Source organism: Argopecten irradians, chromosome 2 (assembly GCF_041381155.1).
Source record: "Argopecten irradians isolate NY chromosome 2, Ai_NY, whole genome shotgun sequence".
Classification (NCBI taxonomy): Eukaryota; Metazoa; Mollusca; class Bivalvia; order Pectinida; family Pectinidae; genus Argopecten; species Argopecten irradians.
Genome location: NC_091135.1, coordinates 46,216,700 through 46,233,714, shown reverse-complemented (window position 1 = coordinate 46,233,714; position 17,015 = coordinate 46,216,700). Strand labels below are relative to the sequence as shown.

The window sequence follows — 17,015 nt, the reverse complement described above, 5'->3', positions numbered from 1 at the left end:
GCGCACAAAATACCACCGTGAGGTAGGACCTGGGTCCTCTCCCTTGGCCGAAACACAAATAAAAGTGGTAGTTTCTGTGCCTGCTTAGCGCTCGGCAGAAAGGGGGCTGGTTTTGCCGTTATAAGTTGATTTGACCAGATGATAGGTGCCTGTTTTGTTTCAGTGAGATGGCACTTCATTATGGTGGGAAAAGTGGATAGTGTATGATCAAATAAAGCAAATTTATCGAGAATAATGTGTTTAGGGAAGATTGTCGTGTCAAACATCTAATGTCATCGACCAGTGCTTCTGCCATGATCTCATATCGCAATTCATCTTCTAAAAACCAGCAAGAGTGTGTTAACATACGGTATTCTGGACTTCGCCACTCGACAGAGATGGTTATCTCAGCTTTAGTTTGTTTGTTGATTAATGTACGTCTGATTAATTGCCAGGGTCATGTAAGGACGGCCTCCCCATGTATGCGGTGTGTTGCGTGTATGAAGTGAGCGATAAGCTTTTTGGGAGATTACGTTATATTCGTGTTGTTTGTTCTTGTATAGTGGAACTCCTTGCCACTTTTATAGTGATATATCACTAAAACATGCTGTCGAAAGCACCATGCAACATCCCCATCGGTCACATTATATTGACAACGGCCGAACCAGTCGCCCTACTCCTGGTATGCTGAGCGCTAAGCAGGAATAGAAACTACCACTTTTATTGACTTATGTGTATTTTGGCCAAGGGACAGAACCCTGAGACTACCTTACATTTGCGAGTACTCAACAAAAGACCAAAAGTAATGCGGTATCATAGTGAGTAAAGGCGTTAGGAAGGAAAACGTTAGTTAGGGAAAAGTATAAAGTAAAATTCTAAATTCCGTCGCCTTTTACGTTCACGCAATAGGGGTAGTAGGTACAATCCGAATGTCCTTCCTGCAGGACAGACATGATAAAATGTATTGCATCTATGGCAAAGAATGAATTCACAAATAAACTATACAGGGTATGGGACGATTGGTTCCCCCGTTGTCAGTATAATGTGACCAGGTGGGGTGTGTTGCTTGATGTCTTCGACAGCAAGTTTCAGTGACATCGTTCTATAAAAAGGGCTTGTGTTTCACTATACAAGAAACACGAATATACCAGTCTCCAAAAATACACACCACGCACTACACATACGTAAAACGCCGCATACATGGGAGACAGTCCTTACATGACCTGGCTGTTGATAGAACGTTAATTAATCAATCAAACAAACATCAGTTCGGGTCCTTTTAAGGACAGACAGTTCAAGCAGTGTGTTGTGTGCGTGGGTGAGACCGTTTACAAAACCCAAACACCCAAACACACGTTTGTTTGCGGCGAGCATCATGGCTATACAACCTCTGTTTAACGAAAATTGATTGGCTTGACTCTTTAGGTAATAGACATTCTGGTCATTCATGGTCTATGTAAAATTATTTAGTTGGTTGTTCTCTGAAAGACTTGACAACGGGCGAACCAGTCATCCCATTCCCTTAATGCTGAGCGCTAAGCAAGTGCAGAAACTACCACTTTTATAGACTTTGGTGTGTCTCGGTCATTGGACAGATCCTAGAGCCTTCCTCAAAGTGGCGAACGCAAAACAGAAGGCCAAAAGTGAGGTGGTGTCAAAGGAGACATTAAGTAGCACCAAGTAAGTTAGGAAGAAGAGAGAAGATCATATATTAAATGTAGTCGCCTTTTACGATCATGCAATAGGAACAGCAGGTACAATTCTAACGCCCTACCGGCAGTGCATACATCAATGATGAGCGCTTAGCAGGAATGGAAACTACCTCTTTGTTAGATTATGCTGTGTCTTGGCCAGGGGACAGAACTCATAACGTACCTCACAGGGACGAGCGCTCTACTGAAGTCCAAAACTGGGGTGGTGTCATGGAAGTAAGGAAGAAGAGAAAAGATAAGATCCTAAATTTAGTCGGCTAATTCTAACTTACTAACGCCAGGGCCACAATGTAGTGCACAAGATTCCGATAAATAGGTATGTGTAAATATATGATGCATTAGACATATGCCGATGCCATGTTTTTGATGGGAAACGCAAGCTAGCTATATATTAGGAAAAGACCTGATAATATAGGAATGTTTAGCGGACTAGTGTCAATTAAGAGAGAAATTAGGAAGAAAAGGAAAGTTATTATCCCAAAGTCGTCCTTTACGTCATGGTGCATAACTCTATCTGTGGAATAGCTCATGACCATTGTAGATTATGTTAACAGTGATCACCATCTGATAATGACACGGGCTGCTTTATTTACAGAAGATATTTATGATAACTGCATGTAAAATTGTATCCGCGGATACTTACGGAATGAAATTTAGCATGTATATTGACACAAATCGTTTCTAAGCCGTTACTTTGATGACAATCCCCGTACATCACGTTTCTCTCACGACTACGTTCACCTGGACCTGGATTATACATTTGTCCCAAAAATATTTTTAAAAGAAATACAGGTGTCTTGGATGTGTGCTACAGGGTTCATTGCTCATGAAAACAAGCCCGTTAGCCGAGCATTAATTCAACATCGACTTTCAACACCAATTTACATGTAGAAGGGGTTATTCCCCTTACATTGAAAAAACGGATCCATTAACAATTGAACAACATGTCCACCCAATTATCGAGAAATGGTAGGGCGTTAGAATTGTACCTGCTGCCCCTATTGCATGGTCGTAAGAGGCGACTAAATTTAGGATCTTATCTTTTCTTTCTTCCTAAATTACTTTATTCTTCCTAACGTCTCCCTTGACACCACCTCACTTTTGGCCTTTAGTTGAGCGCTCGCCCCTGTGAGGAAGGCTCTGGGTTCTGTCCCCTGGCCGAGACACACCAAAGTCTATAAAAGTGGTAGTTTCTGCTACTGCTTAGCGCTCAGCATAACGGGAGTGGGACGACTGGTTCGCCCGTTGTCAGTATAATGTGACCGGGTGGGGTGTGTTGCTTGGTAACTTCGGCGGCATGCTTCAGTGATATAGCACTATAAAAAGGGCAACAGTTCCACTATAGAAGAAGACATAACACGAATATACCGCAGTCTCCCAAAACACGCACCTTGCACAACATACACACAAGCACTGCATACATTGGAGGCCGTCCTTACATGACCATGGCTGTTGATGGGACGTTAATTAATCAAACAAACAAAATCGAGAAATCTTGTATTGAAAGAAGACAACGATGCAGTAACATCCATAAACTTCGATTATATCAGAATTGCCCCCAGAATACCAAAATCGTTGTTAAGTTTTGAAAACTAGATCAAATTGGTAGCGACTGGTCCAATCCGGACGGAGTTTAGTAGTCTGATACGCTATATTTGGCTGGCTCCTTCATTAATGCTGGCTAGTCAGTGTAAACTGGCCGAACAGCGGGAGTAGACTGCGAGGTCACCGGTCACTTCATGGTTGAATCCGTACTGAACACACGGTAAACGTATTTGATACTTTGAACATTATCAAACTGTCGTTTGTAATTTCCATTTTGTCCATATATATGAATTAGTATATCTGAATGGTGTGATGGCTGATATTACAAAGGCGATAATCATCGTCTTTTCGCCCCGCTAATCATCGTCTTTTCGCCCCGCTAATCATCGTCTTTTCGCAGCGCCAGAACGAAAAAACGAAATTATTTCAGTCGCTTATTAGCGACGCGAAATATTTCGCCCCGCTGTTTATCGTTTTTCAATCCGATAATCTTCGTCTTTTCGCCTTCGCCCCGCGCGCGAAAAGACGATAATCTTCGTTTTTTCGCTTCCGCATTTACATGCGCAGATAATAGTGCAAAATGTAAAGGATACGCCTTTGGTCATCTCCTTCCTCTTCTCCACAAGTCTGCAAGGATGTGTACCTTTGAGACATTTACGTTTTCAGAGCTACTTCTTCAATCTAAAAAAGTATAAATAACTGTAACGCTGTAAATCCATGCAGTAGCATGATATATCATGATGATCATTTGCATTTTGTATGAAGTTAAATGCATTGTTTTCATTGACACAAAAACATACCTATGTCATTCTTATGCCGTCTTTAAAGAATGATGATTTTAATCAGTGGAGTAAGTATACTAGTTCAAACAATACGTATTGCAAAACCGACCTAAAAATATCACAAATATAGGCATATATCGTTAACTAAATACCCTAAGTACATCACGTGACAAAATACTGAATTTCTGATTGGCTACACACATGGCTACTATTTGCAATAGTGCCCGGGCAAAAAGACGAAGATAATCGTCTTTTCGCGCGCGGGGCGAAGGCGAAATAACGATGATTATCGTCTTTTCGCGCTCGGGGCGAAGGCGAAAAGACGAAGATTATCGTCTTTTCGCGCGCGTGGCGAAGGCGAAAAGACGAAGATTATCGGATTGAAAAACGATAAACAGCGGGGCGAAATATTTCTCGTCGCTAATTAGCGACTGAAATAATTTCGTTATTTCGTTCTGGCGCTGCGAAAAGACGATGATTAGCGGGGCGAAAAGACGATGATTATCGCCTTTGTAAGGCGAAATAACGAAATAACGAAATGGCACATATCAGCCACCATAGAATGGACATGTGTGTCCAGTGTTGAAACAGAAATATAGTTAGGGTCTCAATTAGACTGATGTAAATGCAGCTGACCATCGTCATGTACAGGTAATTATATCTCGCATGTTGACTTCCTGTTTCATATATAGTATACACATAACACGTTTATCCAATCTGGCAGGAGATTATCAACCGATTTATCAGGTTACATAAATGTAACTAAGGAATAATTTCAAAAGTACATTGATAGATGATACATTATTAGTTCTTTCAATAGAAGGTATATCCTGGTGCGAGAAAAACGAAAGCCGAGATGACGAGGCTTTGCCGAGTCATCTCGGATTTCCGTGTCGAGTGCCAAAATAAACCTTGTATTGCAAAATACTAACCGTGTGTTCTGTTTATTCTGACACCATTATGCCATTCAAAACGAAAGCAAAATGCCAGTTATTTACTTGGTTGAGCTCGACGCTCGAAGCTTCTTTCATGCGGAGGAAACGATTAATTCGCTAAATCGAATGAGAGTGTAGTCATTTTTACTACCGTGGTAAATATATAATCGCATTCGCAAACAGTAGCAGTAATTCTATTCCTAGACTGGATTACTTGCCGTAGTTTTTCTACTCTCCGCTAGGGTTCGCTCCAAAAGTACAAAAATAGTATTTATGTGCGCAGCAAAGCGGAGAGAATTGGTACTAAGGCAGATAATCCAGTCTATTCTATTCCGTTTGTAAGATCACTGAAACAATATGGAAATACTCAAAACACAGAAGTTACCCATCAAAGAATCACTCTACAGTATATACCTTCGCCATGAGCCAAGAAAAAGACGATGAAGCCATACGAGATTTTCGATATTGTGAAAATGACGTCACTTTTTAGCGGGCCTGAATGACGTTTCATTCACCGGAGGATTAAAGTTCTGGGTCAAGTTAGAACAAGTCCCTTCAGACGTGGAACAAATTCACGTGATCATATAATTGACGAATTAAGCATTTTATATTGACGGCCGGATAAAGCACAAGTTTATCCGGCAGTAGATATATCAGTCAGTATATGTGGGACAGTTGCAGAATAAATATACAAAGTCAGCTTTCAGGCACAGCTAATATATCACACGTTACCATATTTTCATATTAAAAAGTTGTTAATAATAATTAACCACGACAAAGATGTTCCCCCATTTTACCTTTATTTGTTATCATTAAAATTCCTCACATACAAGTAGTGTGTATATGTTAGATGGCAATACTATATAGATTAGATATCGGATATATGTTGATACGGCAACGTGTTGGTTGTGATAAATGTGACTGATTGGTATCTAATGTCAACCTCAGTTGCAGTGAAACTTTTTCCGTGCTGTTCATTAATTATTTGATTAATTAATGTGTTGATATTCCCTGCCCTGCCTGCACCGCGTTATGATTGTACTTGCTGCCCCCATTGCATGTAAAACGCGATCCTCCAAACGCCTCCCTTGACACCACCTCACTTTTAACCTTCGGTTGAGGAAGGCTCTGGGTTCTACCCCCTGGCTTATCTACCAGCTTACAGTGAGCTTGTTGGCCCGTTATCAGCAGAGTAATCTGGTTGGGTGAGATGACACTATAAAAAGGACAAGAGCCACACTCTTAGAGAGATTCACAACACTATCACAGTCTCCCAAATCACGCACGTACTGCATACACGCAACTCACTGGCATACGTGAGAGGTCATCCTAAAATGACCATTGTTATAGTGGGACGTATAACCTAACCCAACCAATCAACACTCCTCCTTTATCCTTCTTACACTCTTCTGGTATGAAGTTGTCCCTTGCCACTCCTTCGATATTATATTTACCTTATTCATCCAACTGATATCACATTGCCCTTGTTGCTTTCTTTATAACAAATGTCCTTGGCATCATTCTTGTAATGTGACGAATGCCCTTGAGTGCTCTCGCCTGCTTTGACACCAGCTGTAAATGTTCACTGTTGATCTTCGTCCTGATAACCTTGAAACTCAACCCACAGTTAGCATGTTTTCTACAACAAAAACATCTGTTTCTGTTTAACTACATATCCTTACCAAAACATCTATATGATAGTGCAATATTCCTTCGAGTTCGCATTCAAATCACCCCTCACGGCCAGTGCTGCTTCCCCCTTCCACAAAGTGTTCAAGTTGCACTAGGATAAAGCGTTCGGTCTGTTAGGTTTGATAAGGTAAGACTTAAAGGAAAATTTATTTCGTTCAATTTCGTGTCACTCAAAATAGAAAAATGATTTTATGTTTCAATGTCCATCAGTGATATACTTTAGAAGACAAATTAAATAAAACCAATGACCGAAAGCGGATAAAAGATATTAAAAAACACAAACTTAAAATAATGTGCTTCGAAGGACACTCTTCTGCAATTTTTCATGTTTTATGGATAGCATAATGTAATTGAAGGGAACCTTGGTGATAAGATATATCTACAAATGTTGTAACACAAAATTGTATAAAGTCAAATGGAATAATAAATTTACTTGTTTGATGGATGATAAACGAAGAGAATACGCCAATTCCGGGATACAAGGAACTCTTCTGGGTAGGAGGTATAAAATGTTGATTTGGTCATGTGACCGCGAAAAATTTAGGGCACATTTTCCGTCATAGTGGTGGGCTTATAGGCAGAGAATATCAATGTCCGAGTAAAGGTCATTGTCGGTAATACTTGCTCGATAACGGAACAAAAACGTAACTGTTATGTTTTATGTTTCTTATTTGTTACTGATTTTTGGAAAAAATATCGAAGTAAGTTATGAAATACATGTATGTGTAAGTGTTACGTCCGATACCGTTGATTTCCAACTGCTAGGCGACAGCTCCATTTGTTGCCGTAATTTACATGTCACGTCCTTGTGAAGTGTCTAAATTCAATTTTCGTGCATATTTATTTTATATTTGATACAATATGTTTTGATAATTGATTTTAAGTGGTCTGTCATAATATGTAATTTTCCACCCGTGTACAATCAGTACATATGCCGTTTTTGTTTCAAATGTGTCCTAAATAAAGCCACGTGGTGATGAAAGTCGCATGACTAAACCGACTGCATGTTGTATTCCGGAAACGGCGTATTAAATGAATAATATTGTAGTGCAATACTTACTATGAAATCCGTTGTATTATGTATAGGAGAAACACTGAAAACTGAAGTCAAGATAATGAATGGACAGTTCGAGACCCGGAGGGCCGGGAATTTTTCATTATTTTGACTAATCTACAGTTTGAGTGTTTCTCTTACTTTTAAAACATGGCTATAATGCCATCTTTTGTTGTCACTAGAACTTTATTTAGACTATTATTCAAGTGCTTGTTCTGTCTGTAGATTAGTACACCTTTCACTGTACATTAGTTTACCTGTAGCTGTAGATTAGTTTAAACTAATTTACAGGTTCAGGTAAATAAATGTACTATTGAAGTTAGATAGCAACACTACATACAGCATTGTGAAAATTAGACAGACAAATCAAATAAATTGAACATAAATGTGATACAAAACTTCAATAATACATATTACGTGTATTACATATTTTCTGTTTTATAGGCATTCATTGACATCAGCATCAATCCAATCACATCAACCACAATACATAAAGTTACTCCTCATGTTAAAAATCCAAACTCTTTAGTAATTCGACAGCACAGGCATTCCTGCAAGGATGTTTTGATTTTAAATAGAAATACGTATTTTCTTTCTTTGAAAATTGATTGAAAGCTTTCGGTATATTTCCCAATAGTTTGACCATTAATTGCTTAATTTCTCGAAAACATACACGGAACATATCAATCCAAGCTTCCTGGATTGAATACTTTCGGTATAATTCCTTATCTATGAATCACACAAATCTAATGAATAAATCTGAAAAATGAAGAGGATAAACCCACAATATGAAAGCTTTCTTTCATTACTTTGTCTTTCTCGTTGAATTTCAATTTAGTTTCTTGTAGAATTCAATAAATCTTGATATTATGGTTTTTAAAAGAACCAATCATATTCTTGAATTGTTGTTATTGTAGCATTTCATAGCGGTCTCTATCAAATACATATGGTCTGCTTCTGACATCAACAGCAGCTAAATCAAAGTATCACAAAATAAACTCTCTTAATGGAAATTTGATAATCATTTTAGACAGTTCGACTGCATCTGATCAGCACTGTCTGCCATGATGCCTCTTGTACTGCACCACTCATAATGAAGTGAATTCAAACTCACAAATGGTACTCTGGTAAGAACAATTGTATTGGTGACCAGAGTAGACATATATTACAATTGTGTTGATAGGTTAAGTGTCAAAAGTGATTAGAGGCCTTACCTGAAGCTGAAGATTAGTTGTACAATATCTAAAGTTAGCACTGTACATAAGCGTGCCATGTTTTATAAGGAAAGACTGCTAGCATTGAAAAACGTACTTGTTAACGTTAGTAATAAGATTTTAATTTCAACAGATTGATTTAAATTTACTTTTCAGTTACACTGCCTTACTACTGCCAAAATCAAAGTAAAAGAGGGAAATTGTATTACGTTTCAGTTGTTATGATGCAATTTTAACCACATTTAAAAAAAATCATGGATATTTTTCCATAGATTAAAATAGACATTCTCTACGTACATATTTAGTGACAATTAAAAATAAGAATTATATTTTTAAAAAAATCTCCAAATTTCTCGTTTATTGTAAAGTTGTCAATGGAACGGACTTAATTAATTTTATGTGTACAGGCACTGTAAGTCATCATATCACTATTACCGTACTGTTCTCGGTATTCGTTACCTTCACAACACCTAGTAATTTTGTCTGACTATAAAAAAGGGACTTCTGCCTGCAGTGAAACGAGTAACAGTTAACGATACTCTTTAGGTAATTAAGAGGAGGTGGATAGGTTGTAATCTCTAATGTACCCACATGACCTCTGTCATTGAATTTTGAACAACGACCAGCGTGAAATATTTCATATTGCCAGCTGTATATACGACACCATAACATGTTGGTTGGTTGATAAAGCGTAACAGCTAAGGTCATTTTAGTACGTATGTCCGTGGTGTGTTCTGAAATAGATCACTTTATAGTATTATCACACTGAATCACACTTTCAAAACCTCCGACGGAATACCCACTCTATTACATATAGTTAATAATGGCCACAACAGTCGTCTTATTCCTTTATGAAGAACATAAAGCATATAAAATATATGTAGTCATCTCGGTCACATAGTAAAACGAACTCAGACCACGAAATTGAGTTTGAAAGTGTGTTATTAACATTGTATAGATTTTTATTCGTAAAAGATGGAAATTTCACTCTATAGAATTTCCTTTCCATTTAAATATTATATAAAACATGACTTTAAGAAGGGAGAACATACCATATGGACAATTTGACGAACAAAGACAAACATTAATGTGCTAATAAGTTCAGCTTTTCAATATTTTGAAAATGTGTATGAAGTTGAGTTTATAATAGCAATGATATTACAAAATCATTTATGGAAAAGTGGATAAAACTGTTCCTTGTACCTTTCTCATTTCAAACAATTTTATTGACAAAAGAGAGGTCGATAGGATCGATAGCAGGCATTACTTTAATAAATCTTCTCCCTAAACTTACGAATGCAGCTAACCAGATACCTTAAAAGTCATGTGCTATTTAAACCTCAATCGTGAGAAAACATTAATACTTCTATAGTAATATGTATGCAAATATTTGCAAAGACAACTGAACTGATGTAACAATAAACCTGACATGTGTTTCTATCTTGCATGCGCACATTATATTTTTCTCAGCAATAATACTGTAATATTTCTCAATACACATTCTATTATATTTCATTTCAAAACATGTTAACAATATACTGTCATTCATCAGTTTTATTTCTATTTATGAGTATTCATTATCGAGTTCCAACGTGAGAATGGATGGTTGACGTAAGCAATAAGAACGAAACATATAACCTTTTTTAAATGGAGACTTCGCTAAATAATGTTAACAAATCAAGAACAACTAAACACTAATGATGTCATTAATACCTGTGACATCACAATAGTGTTATTGCACGCGTGTCTTACGATACCATACGTCATGGCAGGGTGGAAAGGACCAGTTTTGTAAAGAAATATCTAATTATTCATCCTGCTTATAAAAGTGTCTGTGATTAGCTTGAATACATTATATGGCTGGATCTGCCTCTTCCCATGATAAATGTCGTTCATTTCCACAGTCATCTCCCCTTCCGATTGTACAACAATGACGGACGAAGCTTAAAACAGCAATATGTCCATCGCAAATTTAAGTAATAGTCAGGGGCGTAGCTTGCTATATAAAAAAGCCCGGTATTGCACAGAAAAAAATCCGAGTATGAGTTATTCATAATTTATGGTTGTAGAATCACAATAAACATAATCTCAACGTAGACAAATTATAATTTGTGATACTATAATTCGGTTTCCCGTGCAGGTTTTCGAAACCTGAAGTCGTATCAATTTATTACTATCAACCGAGGGGTTTTGGGTTTAATAGATTCTACTCAGTCCTTCCGTCCGTCCTTTAACGATTCTTGTTACCGTTATTTTTCGGAAAGTACTGAACGGATCTGTCTCTAAATTTATATGTAGGTTTCCCTAGGGCCCTAGTTGTTCATATGTATTTTTGGACTGATCGGTCAACAAGACGATCAACCGGCCGCCATCTTCGATTTTGCTTGTGAAAGCTTGTTACCGCTATTTCTCAGAAAGTACTGAAGCGATCTTGTCCCAAATTTTAGATATAGTATGTTTGAAAAAATTTGAAAAGCAGGAAAAAGATTCCTCTTTCCATTGTCAGACAGATCATTCTTTGGTGGGCGCAAGGATTCCTCTGGGATCTCTTGTTACATATACATAAATATATTTTTTACATGTGTAAATTCTTCCGTCTTATCTATATCCTGAAATCCTTTAAGAGTCACTCAAGATACATGTAGGCCTTAGCATGAGATTTTGATACTTGGAAATGAATTAGAAGCGAGTAAACATTAACGCATAATTATCAAGTTCACATATAGGTAGAAAACGGACCTATTAATTTGATTTTAATAACTCAAGTTTAGAAATATCAAGCATTACCAAAACATAATCTAAACTATTTCGTAATCTTATTCCGAACCAGGGCGCTGCCCTTGACCCGCTTTGGCCCTAGGCGGCCACAAGACACCTCACATTGGCTTGCATATGTGAAAACCTCTAGCTACGCCCCTGATAGTTATACATTAAAATAACAAATGTCCCGTTATTTTAATATAATAATTTTGAATGACACTCTTAAAGTTTAAAGGTTTTCCATGTCAAGGTTACCATGTTTTTTTTTCTAAAAAATTGTTTTTATAAAATCTTATACGAACTAAACACTTATCTAACAGCGAATGTAATAACTTTTAATGTATGTTAATTGTATGCATTCTGTAAGGAGCTGTAATTTACTGGCTTGTAGCTTGTCAGATTTAAAGCTATTTCGTGTTGCATGATCATAAACATGTTTCTTAAGATGTACCAACGTCTATGGAATTTAAACATTACAATTTGGTATACTTTATATTATTAATATACCATACGTACACACATTAACTGATGGCCTTGAATAGGTTGAGTGGCGAGGAAAACATGACAAAATGCAAAGGTTATGTTAAAGACAAATAAGATACTTTGTATTTCACATTACAACTGCTTTTTTCATACCAGATACATGTATGTCGTATTTGCACAAATCTGTTAAATGATTTTTCAAAAACATCTTTTGTTTGAAAATCATTCAATGTCTAATGTACAATTTGCTCGCCCCTGTGAGGTAGACTCGAGGTTATGTGTCCTGGCCGAGTCACACCATAGTCTATAACAAGTTAGTTTCTGCTCCCGCATAGCGCTCAGCATTATTGGAGTGGGACGACTGGTACGCACATTGTCAGTTTGTGACCGGGTGGGATGTGTTGCTTGGTGTCCTTGACGGCATGCCTCAGTGAAATAGCACTTTAAAAGGATCAAGAGGTCCACTATACTAGAAGACACAACATGATTATATCGCAGTCTCTCAAAACACGCACCAATTACAAAAATGTACATATGCTTCACACACGCAACACACCGCATTCATGGGAGTATGTCCTTACATGACCCTGGCTGTTAATAGGACGATAATTTTATCTTACAAACAATTTATTTGTTTGATTATTTTAACGTCATATTAACAGCCATGGTCATGTAAGGACGGCCTCTCGCGTATGCAGTACGTAGCGTGTGTGAATTGCGAGGTGCGTGTTTTGGAGATTGCGGTATGTTCGTGTTCTGTCTTTTTCTATAGTGGAACTGTTGCCCTTTTCATAGTGCTATATCACTGAAGCATACAACCGAAGATACCAAGCAACACATCCCACCCGGTCGCATTATACTGACAACGGGCGAACCAGTCGTCCTACTCCCTGTATGCAGAACGCTAAGCAGGAGCTGAAACTACCACTTTTATAGACCTTTGTGGATCTCGGCCAGGGGACAGAACCCAGAGCCTACCTTACAGGGGCGAGAGCTCCACAAAAGGCCAAAAGTGAGGAGGTGTCAAGGGAGACGTTAGGAAGGATTAAAGTCAGTTAGGAAGAAAAGAAAAGATAATATCCTAAATATAGTCGCCTTTTACGATATATGCAATAGTGGCAGCAGTTACTATTTTCAAGCTCTTCCTTACAAAAAAATATATATATATATAAAAAAAACGGATTTTAAATTAATATCATGTATTTATGTTAATGTGCTTATTCCTATAATATATTAATACCTTTATGATAACTTTACCACTAAATATATATGTTTCATGTATTTAATATATAAACATTAACATCCATGAAGTTATCGGGTCGCTCCAACCAGTACGCGTTAAAAGCTGACGCTAGTTGTGTTGACACAGATTTAGATATCACCTGGTCAGTTAAACAGATACGTGGAGATTAAAGGTGGCTGACGAAGCTTAGTAGGTTCTCAGCAAGAGAATCGTTATGTTATTGTATGGGAAGGTCATTTAGACTAAATGGTAGTAATGTATTAAGCATAGGCATTTTAAGTTACGGATGCCTTTGCGGGTTTTCTCTTTTTATCGGACGCTTCATATATATACGTTCAGTAAACATATGTAGTCAATACTAGTTTTGAATTCTGGGATTCTATTACACGCTCAATGGTTCAATAAAGGTTGCGGGCAATAGTCAGTCATTCGGTCAATGGTCAGCGATTTGGAATTTAGGGATTCTATTCAACGTATAGTGGCACAATGTGGGTTGTGGTCATAAGTCGGTCATAGGTCAGCGCATTGATCAAAAAGTAAGTTAAAAATGGCGTTGATTTTGATGTCTGATATTCATAGGTTGTTGATCTTTAACTCTATATACTCAAAGACTGATGGAACATACATTTGTCTTTCTTTTTAGGATAAAATCTAGTGTTATTAATACACCAGTCTGACAACACATTGACCTTAATTAAAACAATTATAAAAATGAATATTTTATTACATACTGAGAGACAGACGTCATATATATATATAACACACAATATTATGTATGTAAAAAGTCACAGATACATCATAATATACTCCAAAAACACACACACGTGCATTTCTCATGACACATTGTACCACAGACATTGACCACCATATAAGAACGCATGGATTAAATAATATCACAAACATTCACATATGCTTGGCATAAAATCAATATTGCTTCTAGGCAATATACAAATATCCTCAAAACATCGAATATTTATGTATATCACAAGTAAATCACTTATAAAAGGTTTTACATTTAACTCTTATTTTATTAATGACATGCTATCAAAATCTAGAGCAGGGAGGTTAAAGACTCGTTATATTTTGAGGTTAATATTATGAAGTATGTAGTTTTATATATTATAGTCAATCACTGGAGCGTAGTGGCCTGAACTTGTTTCTTTTATAAAGTTGTTTACATAAAATTTGAATGTGGATGACCTGGGCTCTGTATACCTTGACTTTTTCCATAAACACTAAATTTTCAAAAGAGCCTTAGAAACCACTCACAAACGACCTTGAGAAATCTTAGTGCAGGCGTACGGAGAGAAACTTGGCTATATTCATTGAACGAGCCCTGTGATATCTAGGTCAGCATCTACTCCGAATCGCATGTTGAGGCTGAAAAAGTGTATATTGTAATTTATTGTGTTTATTGAAAAAGTTCATGGATGTAAGAAAGGACAGAGACATAATTCAGTCTTCTTAATCTAAAGACCAATCGCCACGTCACAAGGTAAGTCTGTTTATTTACAAGCTGTACAGCTTTTCATTAAGGCTTTTAAGAATGAATCGCTATTGGATTTTGTAAGGCTGTTGTATTGTATAATGCATCGATGTATGCATGTTAATTTTGAGCCAGACAATTTCAGTTTCAGCATATTTGGGTCATTTTGATATATTGAACGTGATTTACACATGTTGCATATCTTAATAATTATTAATAGCGGGAAAGACTACATTCAATTGTTATAAACTTTAATAGTTCAGTACTTCTGTCAAGGTAATATCCGTCAGATCTGAATAATGTTGGATAAATAAACTAACTTCATTTAGTTTGTAATTAACATTTGATAACACTTGAAATATAAGACCACAATATTGTTTCAAATTAGGAAATTAAATAACTAACAATATTTTCTATCATAGTTAATAAGTGAAACAAATTTAATACAATGTGTAAATGCGTATTTAAATCAACAGCAAAGTTAAAGCTTTGTGTCAGTGTACGTCATATGTAAATATGTTACTATTTTTAGCAATTCTAGATTAAGCAAAACAAATGATGTACCATTTATATACAACAATCTATATTCATAGGCATTGATGTTATCTGGTGTAATGCGTTTATTCGTTTCCAAATTGTGACAATCTTAAACATAAAATTACTTTTTATAAGGACAAAGTCTTTAGAGCAGTTTTTGAAAATGAAAATTAATAATTTTTCAACCCGACAAAGGGAAGTACAGCAGTGGGTCAAATTGAAAAATTGAGTTGATTGAATTTTTTTTTCATGACTCAATTTTAATTTATTTCAGTACCAATGGGTTAAGTGTATTTAATTTCATATTTTTAAAATTAGTAATAGTTCATAAAAAATCTTTTGAATTATTTCCCTTTCATTTTATTACTAGTACCAAACATTTCAAATGTTTTTCATGAGAGGAAGATTTAATTCTTAGAGTACACGTATGGGCAAAATATTGTAAAATTTTCAGGGTGATCTACCTCTATCAAAACACAAAACAGGACAAACAAAATAACATATCAAAGATAGCCTCATTGACAAACACATACATGTATATGGACAATATTGCTGCGTATTGTCTGAATGATCCAACTCGGTCAGTAGCTACTATATGGATCGCCGAAGTCTGGCGGAGTGTATGAAATAAAAAAAATATTATTGTTTTATTTGAAAAGACATTTCATAGCAATTTTATAGCAAAGGAAAGAAAAGGTTGGGAAGGGGTTTGTGAAAATAGATCTATAAGGACAGAGGCTGGGGAGAAGGGAGGAAGAGGACAAAATACACATTTAATTAAAATAAAAACATTATTCAGACGGTATGCAGGTCCATTAAAAATTATTTACAGGAGTTGTTTTCGATAGATTTTGATAAATATTTTTATAATGCCGGTATTATACAGACATGATATGATGTGAACATACAAAATTGGCAAGAAGATTATCAATTGCCTTTAGTATTCATTTATACTGCTATTAAAAGCTAGCAAAACATTTCAAGAACATAAACCAAACAAATATCACTCAAAATAATTAAAATAAAAACATTATTCAGACGGTATGCAGGTCCATTAAAAATTATTTACAGGAGTTGTTTTCGATAGATTTTGATAAATATTTTTATAATGCCGGTATTATACAGACATGATATGTTTTGGTAAAATAGATAACTGGGATTTGATAGTCAAAATAATAACATTGATAAAAAGCAAAATAAAACAAAATAATAAATAAATAAATAAATAAAAATCCAGAATTGAAACTGCACTTAGTGTCCAGTGAATGATAGCATGTACTGTACAATATATCAGTTGATATCAGTTTTAAAATTTATATTATAAGTGAAGAGCCCCTCAACAACGTGAAACTCAAATGCATGTATTTAAATTAAAGATGCTCCACCGCCGACAGAGCATAAATGATATTCATCATTTGAACAATAATTGGTGTTTAATCGTGTATATATATGCCTAATTAACACAAAAACTAACATAAAATAATTTGTTTTGCCTTTGGTGCATGCGCAATCATTACTTCATTCTATAAAAGATATAGTGCCACGGAATTTTTTCGGGATGCAATTAATTATTTTTCATATTTTTAACTTGAA

At 36.1% G+C, this 17,015-nt stretch overlaps 1 protein-coding gene across 2 annotated transcripts in view; it reads left to right on the top strand.

Annotated features, from left to right (window-relative positions):
• Positions 1-14,672: 14,672 nt before the first annotated feature.
• LOC138315682 (probable cytochrome P450 49a1) overlaps positions 14,673-17,015 on the top strand; it is a 42,594-nt gene continuing 40,251 nt past the window's right edge. For both annotated transcript variants that reach the window (XM_069256885.1, XM_069256884.1), the window contains exon 1: positions 14,673-14,894. The gene's annotated coding sequence lies outside the window, so the exon portion shown is untranslated. The remainder of the gene's footprint in view (positions 14,895-17,015) is intronic.